Source organism: Gadus chalcogrammus, chromosome 20, assembly GCF_026213295.1.
Source record: "Gadus chalcogrammus isolate NIFS_2021 chromosome 20, NIFS_Gcha_1.0, whole genome shotgun sequence".
Taxonomy (NCBI): Eukaryota; Metazoa; Chordata; class Actinopteri; order Gadiformes; family Gadidae; genus Gadus; species Gadus chalcogrammus.
Genome location: NC_079431.1, coordinates 14,609,328 through 14,621,488, shown reverse-complemented (window position 1 = coordinate 14,621,488; position 12,161 = coordinate 14,609,328). Strand labels below are relative to the sequence as shown.

Here is a 12,161-nt window from a genome sequence, read left to right as displayed (position 1 = left end):
CAAGGCAGAGAGCGGACTGGAATGAATACTGCGCCCAAAGAGAGGGAACCAAACGGAGAGAACGGAGCCGTCCTTCAAGATAAAAAAGGTGTCACGTCAGCAGAGGTCAGGCATAGTTGTGTCTGCGTATCGGATGTCGGAGCAAGAGCAGGATATAAGATCTGTGCTTGTTGTGAGAGGGGGGGTCAGGACACTAGCTATAGCCGCCTGCTATGCTTTGCAACAGCGCTGGCTGTGATGCTATGGTAGACAGGCTGCATATTTTTAGCGGTTTGTTGTTAGGAACAAGATCCCCCCACAATACTCCTACGGGTATCCCATCATTTATATCTTAGTTTTATTAAGATATTATTAATAAGTGTTATCATTTATTAATTAACTAAATGTATCATTATTGGATGTTTGCTGTAATATGAAATTTTAATATTTTGGAATATTCTTCCAAACTGTCAGTACAAAATGATATTGAGCCCACGTTGAACAGTGTCTTGGCAAACACCTAGGGAAATATGGGAAAAGCAACCCAGTAAAATCACCACACGACACTGTTATTATTATTTTGCTGAAGTGGAGGAGGATAACCTCCGGTTCACCCCAGGCTTGTGTTGGGGGTTTACCGCAACCAATCTCTTTCACCTACAGCGCTTCGTTTGCAACGAAACCCACAGGATCTGCAAATCCCATTCAAACCACACACTGCATCTGTGTGTTTTCCCTCCTCGGTCCTGGCATGCTGCTAACTAAAGCCCGGGAGCAGCCAAGGACAGTGGTTAATGCCGATCCCGTCGGAGAGAGACGATTTCTGAGCCGCTCCATGGTCATGAATCAGGCACAATAGATGCAGGGGATGCAAAGGCTTCCAAAGAAAAGCTTTGCACACATTGAAGCCGCTTAGGACTGCAAAACCTGATGCTCAAGCATTGTTTGGTTTAAGAGAGAGAGAAAAAAAACTTGATACTTAAGAGACCACAGTTCCTTGGCACCGTATGTGGAGTGCCAGTCATAGGAAAATGGCCATGATTAATGCAGGTCGCAGCATCCCGTTACGTCTTCTGGGGTAATGCAAATGAAAGTGACAAGAGCCATCCTGCAAATAGAACAGGTCTCCGCTTTCCGCATCAAGTTTTCATCAAAATGATGGCACGCGAGACGGGAGGTTAAACAGTTCACCACCCGTCCACTGGCTGCCCCCCCCAGTCATGGCTCAGCAGGTAGACTAATAGCTTGGCTCTTTAAAGGCCGGTCAAGCAGGCACAATCAAGACATCACAGGCCTAATGAAATAAATGGGTCTCACCAAAAGGATATGCAAAACCTTTCTGAGGCCACCACTCCCAAGCCAAACTGAATTGTGTCTAGCGATGGGCACTTCCAATTGAAAAGTCTCAAATATAGATATATATATACTTATACTTCATACACTTGTTGGAACCATTCAAAGTATTTGGTTTTCTGTAACTGGGTTTTATTTTGCAGTATATTTATTTTATATTTGTAGAATTCCGAAATGCATGCTTAAGATGTAGGCAGAGGTTATCCATCTGGCTCAAGGACGCCTATAGGTTGGCTGCAGACATGGGGAATGAAACCAACACCCTTATATCCATACCCATTCCTCACGGTAGAGCAACGCGGCATTCATTAAACACTTTAATTGTTTTTCAATCAAGGGAATGCTATTCTTTCCCCACAGATCAATCAATAGGCACAGGTACAAACACGGGTGAGTGACTTTGCTGCTGGAAACGCCAGGTGTCATAAACACAACCACCATATTTTAGAGAGCGGAGGCCCAGAGAGCAACAAATCTTTTGAAACAAACCTTTTTCATGCACCGCTGCTACAACGGTGCGGAGCTAGCAGCCTGACAGATGACGGCTAATTTGCCGTGTCGCTGAGAAACCGTTTTTACGCTTTCCTGATGGAAGCAGGCGGGAATGGAAGGGGAGTGAGTAACAACATCGCTCTACCCGAAAAACTAAATGGACGCAAACACATTGCCAGGGCTGTGTTTGACCTTCAGAAGGGGCGTTTAACAAGAGAATCTGGCAGTTTGTCTTTGGTTGGACAGATACCGCTCTAATTCCACCTCTTCAAGGAGGTAGGTTCGACAGATACCGCTCTAATTCCACTTCTTCAAGGAGGTAGGTAGTGCAGGGCCAACGCTGGAGTCTGATTCATTCAATCTTCACTCAATCAATAATTAAAGCTGATCCAATCTACAGATAATGAGCGGTATAAATAGTTTACAAAACATTTACAATGTCATATTTATATACCGGCCCATTTAATCTATTCTGATGATATTTGAACTCTATAGGCAATGAGGTAACCGTTTTTGCCCTGCGACATCCAGTTTTATTTGAGGGTGTGTTGGATTGAGCAGCTCACAAGTATGATGGACGACGACCTTAAGACAAATTCACAACATATTTGTTTAAATGCCCTTTACAACCGGCGCTGATCAATAAATTAAATGCACTTAGAGAAAGAAAACATCTGGTATCAGTGGCTGTCAATCATTTCATAAGACCCAAATTAAATGATTGGAAGCCCTACCTGGGCGTCCACCAGGATTCTTTTTTTAATAAAGGAATCAAGCTTACTTTGACCCGTTTCTCAGAATTGCCTTTTACATTGTTAAAGGGCTAGTTTGTACGTTTGGGCTTGTTCGTGAGTTCTGTGCTCATGACATAGCCAGAATCCCAACGACTGCCTCCTGCTTTCCTCCACCCCTCTCTAAAACGTACACAGCACAGCCCCTCACCGCCACCACCCACGTTACTCCCCTGTTGGCTTGTAAACAACATCTTTCCACACTTCTGTTCATGTCTTCATGCAATCTGGCCATGCCTTAGAGAACCCACAGAGACATCCAAGTTCAACAACATAAAATGGCTGGTTGCCTTTCTTTTTAAAATTAAGGGAACAATACCCAACAAGGCTCCGAAACCATGGCAGGCGGCTGCTTCAAGGCTAACAAGTCACGTCTGGTTTTATTGAGTTTCCAAGCGAAGGCTTGCAGGCAAATTTCGATAGCTTACAATCATTTGTCATTATAGCTTTATAGATCTCAGGCACACTTGCTGTAAAGAATGCAGAGAGAACACAGTGCAGGGATGAAATAACAATAATAGGATTGTCACAATAATCCTTTGGAATGTAATGCGACACAAATATCACAATTTGCTCATCCATGCATAATTCGGTTTGAAACAAATCTATGGAGATTGGCGTTGTTTAATAAATGTGGTATTAAATAGATGAATGTCATTATGAAATAAATGTGGTATTATGAAATAAAAGTCCCCTGAAATAAATAAAAGTAGTCATTTTGAAGAATGGCTTTTAAAAAATAAAAAATAACATTCATTTCAAAATATTGACAAATTTATAAACCTGCGTCATATTTATTGCAAAGCCATATTTATCACAGATTTATTAAATATTGAAATAGCATTCTAATGAAATCTAACTGATGTTCATTCATAATGACACGTTTATCTAGGGTAAAAAAAATTACAAACCTCATTTTGAGAGGAATTTTACGTGATTATATATTACAATGACCAGAAGGGATTATATATTATAATTTATTGATACTGAGCTGATATGTTGAGCACAGAGAGAGTAAACTACATTAAAGAGGGGAAAGGAAGTACGGGACCCTTGACTGGAATGCATGTATCAAACAAATGTCACTCCATGAAACATACATCCCAGTGATTCTGCTTGGCTGGGAGTAGCGCACACACACACACACACACACACACACACACACACACACACACACACACACACACACACACACACACACACACACACACACACACACACACACACACACACACACACACACACACACAGCTGATCAGCCAGAGGAGTTAGTGCATGTTGGTAAACAGTGTAGTTGATGACTCAGAGCGTTCATTAGCAAGGGGCATACAAGAAGCAACATGGAGGGGTCTTTCCTCTTTCACAACATTACAAAGCACATGCAGGGCTACAGCAATGTCGGCAATTTCGGTTTTATCGTACAATACGATTGCAGCCATGGTACATGGTAAGTGGGTACATTCTGCCGCTGAATGTGTTCCACACCCTCAGTCCTGCCCTCAGTCTATCATTCACATTCTATACACTTTCTTAGTCTTGATATAAGGATGTCCAGTACAATACCCTTCTCCTTAGTTTTATGACACAATCGTAAAAAAAATCGTCCATAAAATAGGCCAGAGATAGACCCGGGACTGATAACGTCGCTCGAGAAACATTTCATGACCAAGCTAGAAACTTTGCCATTTAAAGACCTGGGGATAGGCCACCAAAAAAGTACAATTGGGATTGCCCTCAGACAATGGGCCCATCTGCTCACCTTATGCCATAGGCTAGCATAACAACAGAACACTGGGTTTTAGAACAGTGTTTTAGCTGCTCAAAACCTCTGAAAACTAGACCATTGGGTTTTGAACATTGTTATAATAGCCAATGGTTAGCTGAACACCAGACCTTTGGTTTAGAACATCGTTTTATCAGCTCAGGGCTAGCTGAATACCAGACCGTTGGTTTAGAAAAGCATTTTATCAGCTCAGCGCTATCTGAAAAGCAGACCGTCGGTTTTGGAACAGTGTTTTACCTGCAAAAGGCTAGCTGAATACCAGACCGTTGGTCTGGAACACCGTTTTATCAGCTCAGGGCTAACTGAATACCAGACCTTTGGTTTAGAACAGCGTTTAAATCACCTCAGGGCTAGCTGAATACCAGACCGTTGGTTTAGAACCACGTTTTATCAGTTCATGACAAGCTGAATACCAGACCATTAGGTTTGGAACAATGTTTTACCTGCTAAAGGCTAGCTGAATACCAGAGCAATGGGTAACATCCCAGACCAGATGGCGTGGTGGTGGTGGTGGTCGTGGGAGGTAAGCTTACTCTAACATCCGCATTGGCAAACACTCGGCCAGGCAGAGTTTTGACCCGAATCGGATGAAATCAAAAACCCAAACACACCGCAAGTCCAAAACTGGTTCCAATCTAGTGTTTGTTCTGAATGACTGCTGTGTACTTGTAACCCACCAAAGCTGTCCCTCTTCGCCTTGTTTATTTCTTGTCTTTGCGCAGCGGGGTGCTTCGAGACTTAAGCAATAGAAACCGTCAGTTCCTTTACAAATGTATTCCCATTATTTTGAGAAAAGATAATGTAGCAAACATCTGTCTACAAGCATGTCTGTTACTTGTAAACAATCACTCCATTGTGTGAGATGGTTTGTGAAAAGGATGTATATGTAAGTAATGTGTATTTATGTAATGTAAGTAAACTGTAATAAGGATGTACCCACTCCTAAGTTATGAAACCATAAATCAACAGAATTACATTCAGAATGAGTGTAATTTAATTAGAACTGGATCAACTGAACCTAAAGTGTAGCTAGCTGCGAAAAGCATTGGTTTCAATCGATTTTATAAAAATAACTAGTAAAAAAATTTAATGAATAAACATTTCCTGGAGAAAGCATCCAAGAGATCTATCTCAGGGATTTCAGATACAGAGGAGGAAATCTTTTCCCTTTTGGGAAAACTAAAATAACTTTTTCATTTTTTGTGCAATAACAATGCCACAGGGTGACATTGAGCTCACATAATAAAATATCACCATAAATATTGAAGTATTTAATTAGTTCTATAGTATAATTGTTTTTTTGGGCATTTAAAAATGTGAATTTCTCAGTCTCTCAATGGTGAAGTGGATACAATTTATAATTTAACAACCATCGTGAGGAAGTCGTGGTTTTGCCCAAGGTAATCCCATCCTTTTAACAGCCTCATTCAGTCAGGAAAACAGCACAGCAGCAGAAGACGCTTGCGGTAAATATGAACTCTGAATACCGAGCAGCCCAATCACACTGACCTGACGTGGTCACGTGGTCACATGGTCAACGTCGGAGAGCCCACGAGTTGTTACTCCAACATTGATTGCATGAGGACTTAAAATTGGATATTGATTGTCGTGTCCATTCTCTGGCTTTGCTGTCGATCTGCCTGTTGCGCAGAACCGCCAATCGTAGCGAGTCTTCTGTGCTCTTTGTGAGAGAAAGGGATCACTTCTGACTGGCCGCCGTGTGGAGGATCATTTAGTAAGCAGTGGATTGAATGACTAGTCGATGGTGGTCATTTTACCAAACATGCAATGTTTAATCAGCCAGCCAAGGAAAACGTACAGCAATCTCTCTTGAAAGTAGTGATATTATAGCCACAGCGAAGGGCAAAGCAAGAAATGGAATGGTCTAAAACTACATCTACATTCACTAGTTGCATGGATTTGCTTCTTCACACCTTAGTGGCCTTTGCAAAGTTGTTGGCAAAAACAAAATAATTAGACAGCAGGCTGATGGCACTGAGCTGAGGGGTAAGAACGAGTTCAACATAGACGGTCACGGTTGATTGGATAGAACGCATCTTCACACTTCTGGTCATTGTAAGACAATAAGATGTATTTTTAGAATGCCTGATTAGGAACGTGAATGTCGAAGAAGTCAGTCATGATAATTCATATGGAAGGGAATTTCTTTATAATATTCATGCACCACGTGCGTGCTGGATTTGGTAGTGCTGGAGGAAGCAGTACTGGTGTTAAAGTGCCAGTGTTAGAAGCTGTGCTTTATTAGGCCATGCAGTAGCTGTGCAGCTCAAGGACGACTATGGTGTTGCCAGTTGCAGCACGGGGAGTCGTGTTGTGGGGTGGCTGTGGTAAGAGACCCCTTTCACTCCCTTAAAGTTCTTCCATTCATAAACCCTTAACACCACTCCCCACGCCACCACCGCTCCCTCGCCGGTCAACCAGCAGCCCCGCCCACCCGTGACATCATAGCTTGCTGGCATGCTCTGACATGTGTTTTAACAACACCTCCTCCCGCTCATAAAGTAGTGATGTCATGTTGTTCCACGCGGCTATGGAAACGCCGTCTGCAGAAGGGTTTGTCATAACATCCAAATAAAAAGGGAGGCGAGAGATGAATGAGAAACATGTGGAGGGAGTTTGGTCTTAAGCTAGCTCCAAGTGCTAAAAAGACCTAGGAGACCGAGAGAGCAAGAGAGAGAGAGGGACAGACACAGAGACACAGAGAGAATGATGCAGTGAGAGAAGGAAACAACATTTGTTCTTACATGGAGTGAGAAGTATAACTCGGGTGGAGTGGAATGAAGAAGGGATGTTTGATGGATAAAGAACTAAACAAAAAGAGAAACCATAGGCAACCGATGAATGGCAAGAGGGACTGGTCGAAATGTAATACGTGTGCGAGTGTGTGACTATTTCTAAGCATGCAAATACGTGCAAGTCTATGCACATTTGTAAGAATGTGTGTCTGCAAGTAAGTAACAACATGTGTATGTGCGTGTCTACTACGCAGTTGTACACGTTTGTATGACGTTAGATATATTCCTGATGCAGTGCTTCTCCTTTCCTTTCTGTTTCCTCTATCTCCATCACCGCCTCTCTCCCTCACTGTCTCTCCCTCACTGTCTCTCCCTCCGTCTCATCCAGGAGACAGGCTTCCTCCTAATCTTCGAGAATGGAGACGGGCCGGTGAATCTCTTACACTGCTGCGGTAATAAAGGGCTCCAGACTTAGACCTCACTACAACCTCAGACAAGGAGAACACACACACACTCCTCCTTTCATCCATCCACACACGGGCAGAAGAACCCCCTCAGCACGGGTTGTCCAGTATTCCCCAATGAATTGGTATAGAGTGATTCAGGGTTTGCATGTATGATTCACATGTGAATGTGGGTCAACCCAACGGACCGCAACAGGCCAGAGAAGCACATCCAGGAAGCTAAGTCGTTGGTGGAAAGAAGTTGACAATGATGACATAAATGTTGACAAAGCAACAGCTGAGCCCAGTGTCACCGTGGCAACACGTGTTTCGCTTGTTGTCAACCCTTCTTAGCAACCATCGCCAAATTATATTCTACGGCCTGAGGCGGAAGGAGGGTCGCGACAAAAGGACAGCCGATCAATCCGAATTAAAATCAGACCGTGGGGAATGCTTTGGGTGAAAACACACTGATAATTAAATCAATTAATATCAATTAAGTAAACGCGCAGCATGTCCTCAGCCAGCAGCGGAAATAAACATGCACGATTTTCATTTATGCCACAAAGTGATGGATCTGTTAGCACCATGGAAACATGAAAATGATACAAGCTTCCAAACTACACACATCCACACTAGATGGTTGGCAATAGATTCCTAAAATTCCTTAAAATAGATTCCAATTGATTCTTTAATCAGTAATTCCCAGAGGCTATTTAAATATCATATTCTTTATGGTTTTGTTTATTTCAGCCATGCAGATTTTCTTTAAAAAAAAAATTGTATATTAAAACAACAAATGAATGCTTTTGTTTGAACATCCACTGCTCTGAGCTTACTCAGTCTGATTATAACAAATTAAATCTCATCTTTAATTAACAATGTGGCAAATGAGTTTCAACCAAACATCAGCCAGCGTTAACTGAGCAACGCTGATGAATATTAAGTAATCAGAGGTGGTCCAGCCACAACATCCCTCAAACCTAAAGGTCCCACGCTCCATAATAGGTAAGGAATGCGAGATTACAATCACTAGAGAGGCCACTATAATCGCTGGGGTGTCGCAAGAAAAGACGTGTGTGTGTGTGTGTGTGTGTGTGTGTGTGTGTGTGTGTGTGTGTGTGTGTGTGTGTGTGTGTGTGTGTGTGTGTGTGTGTGTGTGTGTGTGTGTGTGTGTGTGTGTGTGTGTGTGTGTGTGTGTGTGTGTGTGAGAGATGATAGCCCATATACACTGGAAGCACCACGAATTAGGTCAAACAAGGTCAACAGTAGCCATGTCAATGCATTAAAGGGACAGGCCACTGCTGAATGTGCGTACATTAGCCCTTATTACCCCACGTGTTGAAGCCTTTATGTGTGTGGTATTCAGTTAGGATTTGCACCTCCCCACAATGACGTACACAAAGGTTGAAGCTGCAGAGACATGGCTCTTTAAGGAGTAACTGCTCCTCTTCTGAGCTGACCCAGGAAAGGCCATGTTTTACTGGCTGAAATCTATAGATGGAGGGGTTGTGAATGGGAGAGGGTGGAGAGAGAGAGTGCATTGTGCGTGCATGCAACTCCCCAAAGTGAATCATGAATAAAACAATCCTGTTGCGACCTCCAAGTCAGACAAGGACACACACACACACACACACACACACACACACACACACACACACACACACACACACACACACACACACACACACACACACACACACACACACACACACACACACACGAGAGGATAAAGGCCAAGGATTGTAGTAGATCGCTTCACTCAGAGAGGTCAGAGGTCGGCTGACAGAACATCCTGTTCCTCCTCTGCCAGACAGCATTGGAATTAGCGACAACACTTTCCTCAAAGTTGCCGAAAAGACACAGAACTTCCAGCCAATCAGGGGGACAGTGAGACCCTAGGCCCCACCCCCACCAATCTGATGTTTTTGAATGATACAGAAAACCAATCCATCATGAAATAACCGGAGCGGTGATGGCAGAGGACATAACTGACACAGAGCCATCAATCACAACGTCCTGAAGAGGAGTTTATGATGGCTGCGTTGACACAGGTCACCAGACCCAGAGGGAGGGGGGAGCTACGATGCACAGCTGCAATCACTAATACACATTAATCTACACACCTGTTCCCTCACAAACGCACAACACGGGAACTACCCACACACAGAAATGTGTGCGCCAACACACACACACATGCATGTGTATTGATTTTTTTATTTTTTATTATGCAATTTGTCTCCGGGTTCAAACAGCTTCCCTCTAAACCATGTGGCCACCGCATCCTCATAAATCAAACCGTCTGTCAAAAACACGCTCCCATTGGCTGGACGTAAGCGAGCAGAGGGAAATTAATATTTAAATAAGCAGCCGGCTATGAGCACGTATTCATTATCTGATCTCTGGCAGGGCAATGGAAGGTAAACAATAATTCATCCTGAATGCTTTTTGTAGGCGTCACAGTCTGCATGTCTGAAGGTGTCGTAGAATGGCACTACAATAGACTTGTACTTACTGAGTCTGCACTGATTTCTGTGTTTCCCTAGCTGTATTTCCTGAAAAAGAAGAAAGGAGATAATATTCAAATAGGAGATCATGTACGGACGTTTCTGTATAACTGGTATCACGAGAACAATATCTCAGATAAATCATGATTTATCAATATTATTTATAACAGTATACCTGCTTCAAATGAATGAAAATTGAAATGAAATTGCAAAATAGAAAAACATAAGCAACACAAAACACAAAAGCCACAGCAAACTGCAAATGCTACAATGCAAATACAAAAGCCACAACGCAACGGAACGGAGCGTCGTTGCATGTTGACTATTAAATGGACCAACTATTATTGCACGCAGTGTACTATTGCCTAGACATGTGGAAGAGAAAAGGGATTGCCTGTTTGAGAGGTTGCATTCCCGATTGCAATGTACTGTTCTTTTCGTGGAATCAACATGGTCACGGAGACAGCATTCTGCCTCACACGTTGCAATAACATAACTTGTATGATCCCGATAAGCCTAGCATAGGTGAATGTAGCTGTGGGAGTGCGTGTGGGTGGAGGCTGGTTAAAGCAGCCTCACATAGGCGAGTCTGATTGGACTCTGGGGCTGGGTGAGGCTCCACGCCTGTTGCACATTTGGTAATCTGTGTGCATAGGTTAAACCAGGCATCGCCTCACACCCACAGAGAGAGCTCTCCTGATTGACAACATGGAGCATCAGGCCATGCATCATAACAAACTTTAAAATAAACCGGCTTCAACATCACTACCCCCCGTCCTCTGTTCTGAGGAGCACAGAAAAGCCATCTAGGTGGAGTGTGGCAGACACCTAGGTGTTTGCCACACTCCACACTTTGCTAAAGCCTTATGATAAATAAGTCAAGGATGACTTATTTATCATAAGGCTTTGGCTATCCACATTCTATACTGAATGAGTATATAATAATAACTAACTAACTTCCGTTGTGATGTGGCTTTTGCATTTGTGTTGAGGCATTTTCAGTTGTGTTGGTATGTCTGTCCGGCTGTTAGCCCTGTAATAGTCTGCAGATGTGGCTCATAGGTTAATTGAGCCACACCCATTCTGGTGCACCTTAAGAGGGCCAGAGTTCTAGACTGGAGGGAGGCTTGAGTTGTGCGAGTGACTTCGATTGTTGTGCTAATGTTTGTTTTAAGTAAATATGCTTTTTACCAAAAACATTGCGCTTCAAGGATACTCTTTTTCACAGTTGGGATTTGTGTTGAAGTTTTCCCTATATATGTGCTACTGTTTCTCAGATTTGCAAAGCGGTGTTCGCAGTTTTTCCGACTGGGGATCAACACTTCAGGGCCCCCGTAGGTGTGAGAAATTCTGTTCAACCTTTCTGTTCTCTCTCCAGGTTGTCTGGCAACTGGAGGGTTGCTGGTTCTATGCTGACTCCTCCTACCCAAGTGCTTGAAATTGCTTCTGGCTGTTGCCTTGCATGCTTGACAACACCGTCGGTGTGTGATTGTGAGGTAATCATTGTAAAGCGCTTTGACTGGCCTAAGGTCTGAACAACACTATAAATGCAGTCAATTTACCATTTCAGCGTTGGCTAGGTTCAGACCTTGTTGGGCTAGGTTCAGAGTGAGGTTCACTTTATTTAGCTAGGTTCAGACCTTGTTCGGCTAGGTTCAGAGTGAGGTTCACTCTTTGTTTAGCTAGGTTCAGACCTTGTTGGGCTAGGTTCAGAGTGAGGTTCACTTTTTGTTTAGCTGGGTTCAGACAGTGGTTGGCTAGCTTCAGGCGGTAGTGAGCTACCTTGGTTGTGCGGGTTGAAAACAATCAATGGATGTGCCAACCGGTCCCTTAGGCTTTGAAATGACCTAGAAGAGTAAATTAGCGAACTGATGCTCAACTCTTTTTTTCTTTTCCAGGAGCCTGGTATTTTAAAAAGGCCTTTGCTTCAACTCCTGCCCAGCTTTTTATACGAAGTTCTTATATTGCATAAACGCATACATTTCCTTTTAGTGTGTTGAATTTTTGTGTTGTGAGATTGAAACTGCGAAGGACTTCTTAAATGTAGTTCAAGGTCT

The 12,161-nt window shown here is 43.1% G+C and overlaps 1 protein-coding gene across 5 annotated transcripts in view; it reads right to left on the bottom strand.

Moving 5' to 3' along the window:
• The window catches only part of adarb1b (adenosine deaminase RNA specific B1b), a 118,768-nt gene that overhangs the window by 77,846 nt on the left and 28,761 nt on the right, over positions 1–12,161 (bottom strand). For 3 of the 5 annotated variants that reach the window (XM_056580133.1, XM_056580134.1, XM_056580132.1), the window contains one exon: positions 10,113–10,152. The exons of the other annotated variants lie outside the window; for them this stretch is intronic. The gene's annotated coding sequence lies outside the window, so the exon portion shown is untranslated. The remainder of the gene's footprint in view (positions 1–10,112; positions 10,153–12,161) is intronic. 5 annotated transcript variants of the gene reach the window in all.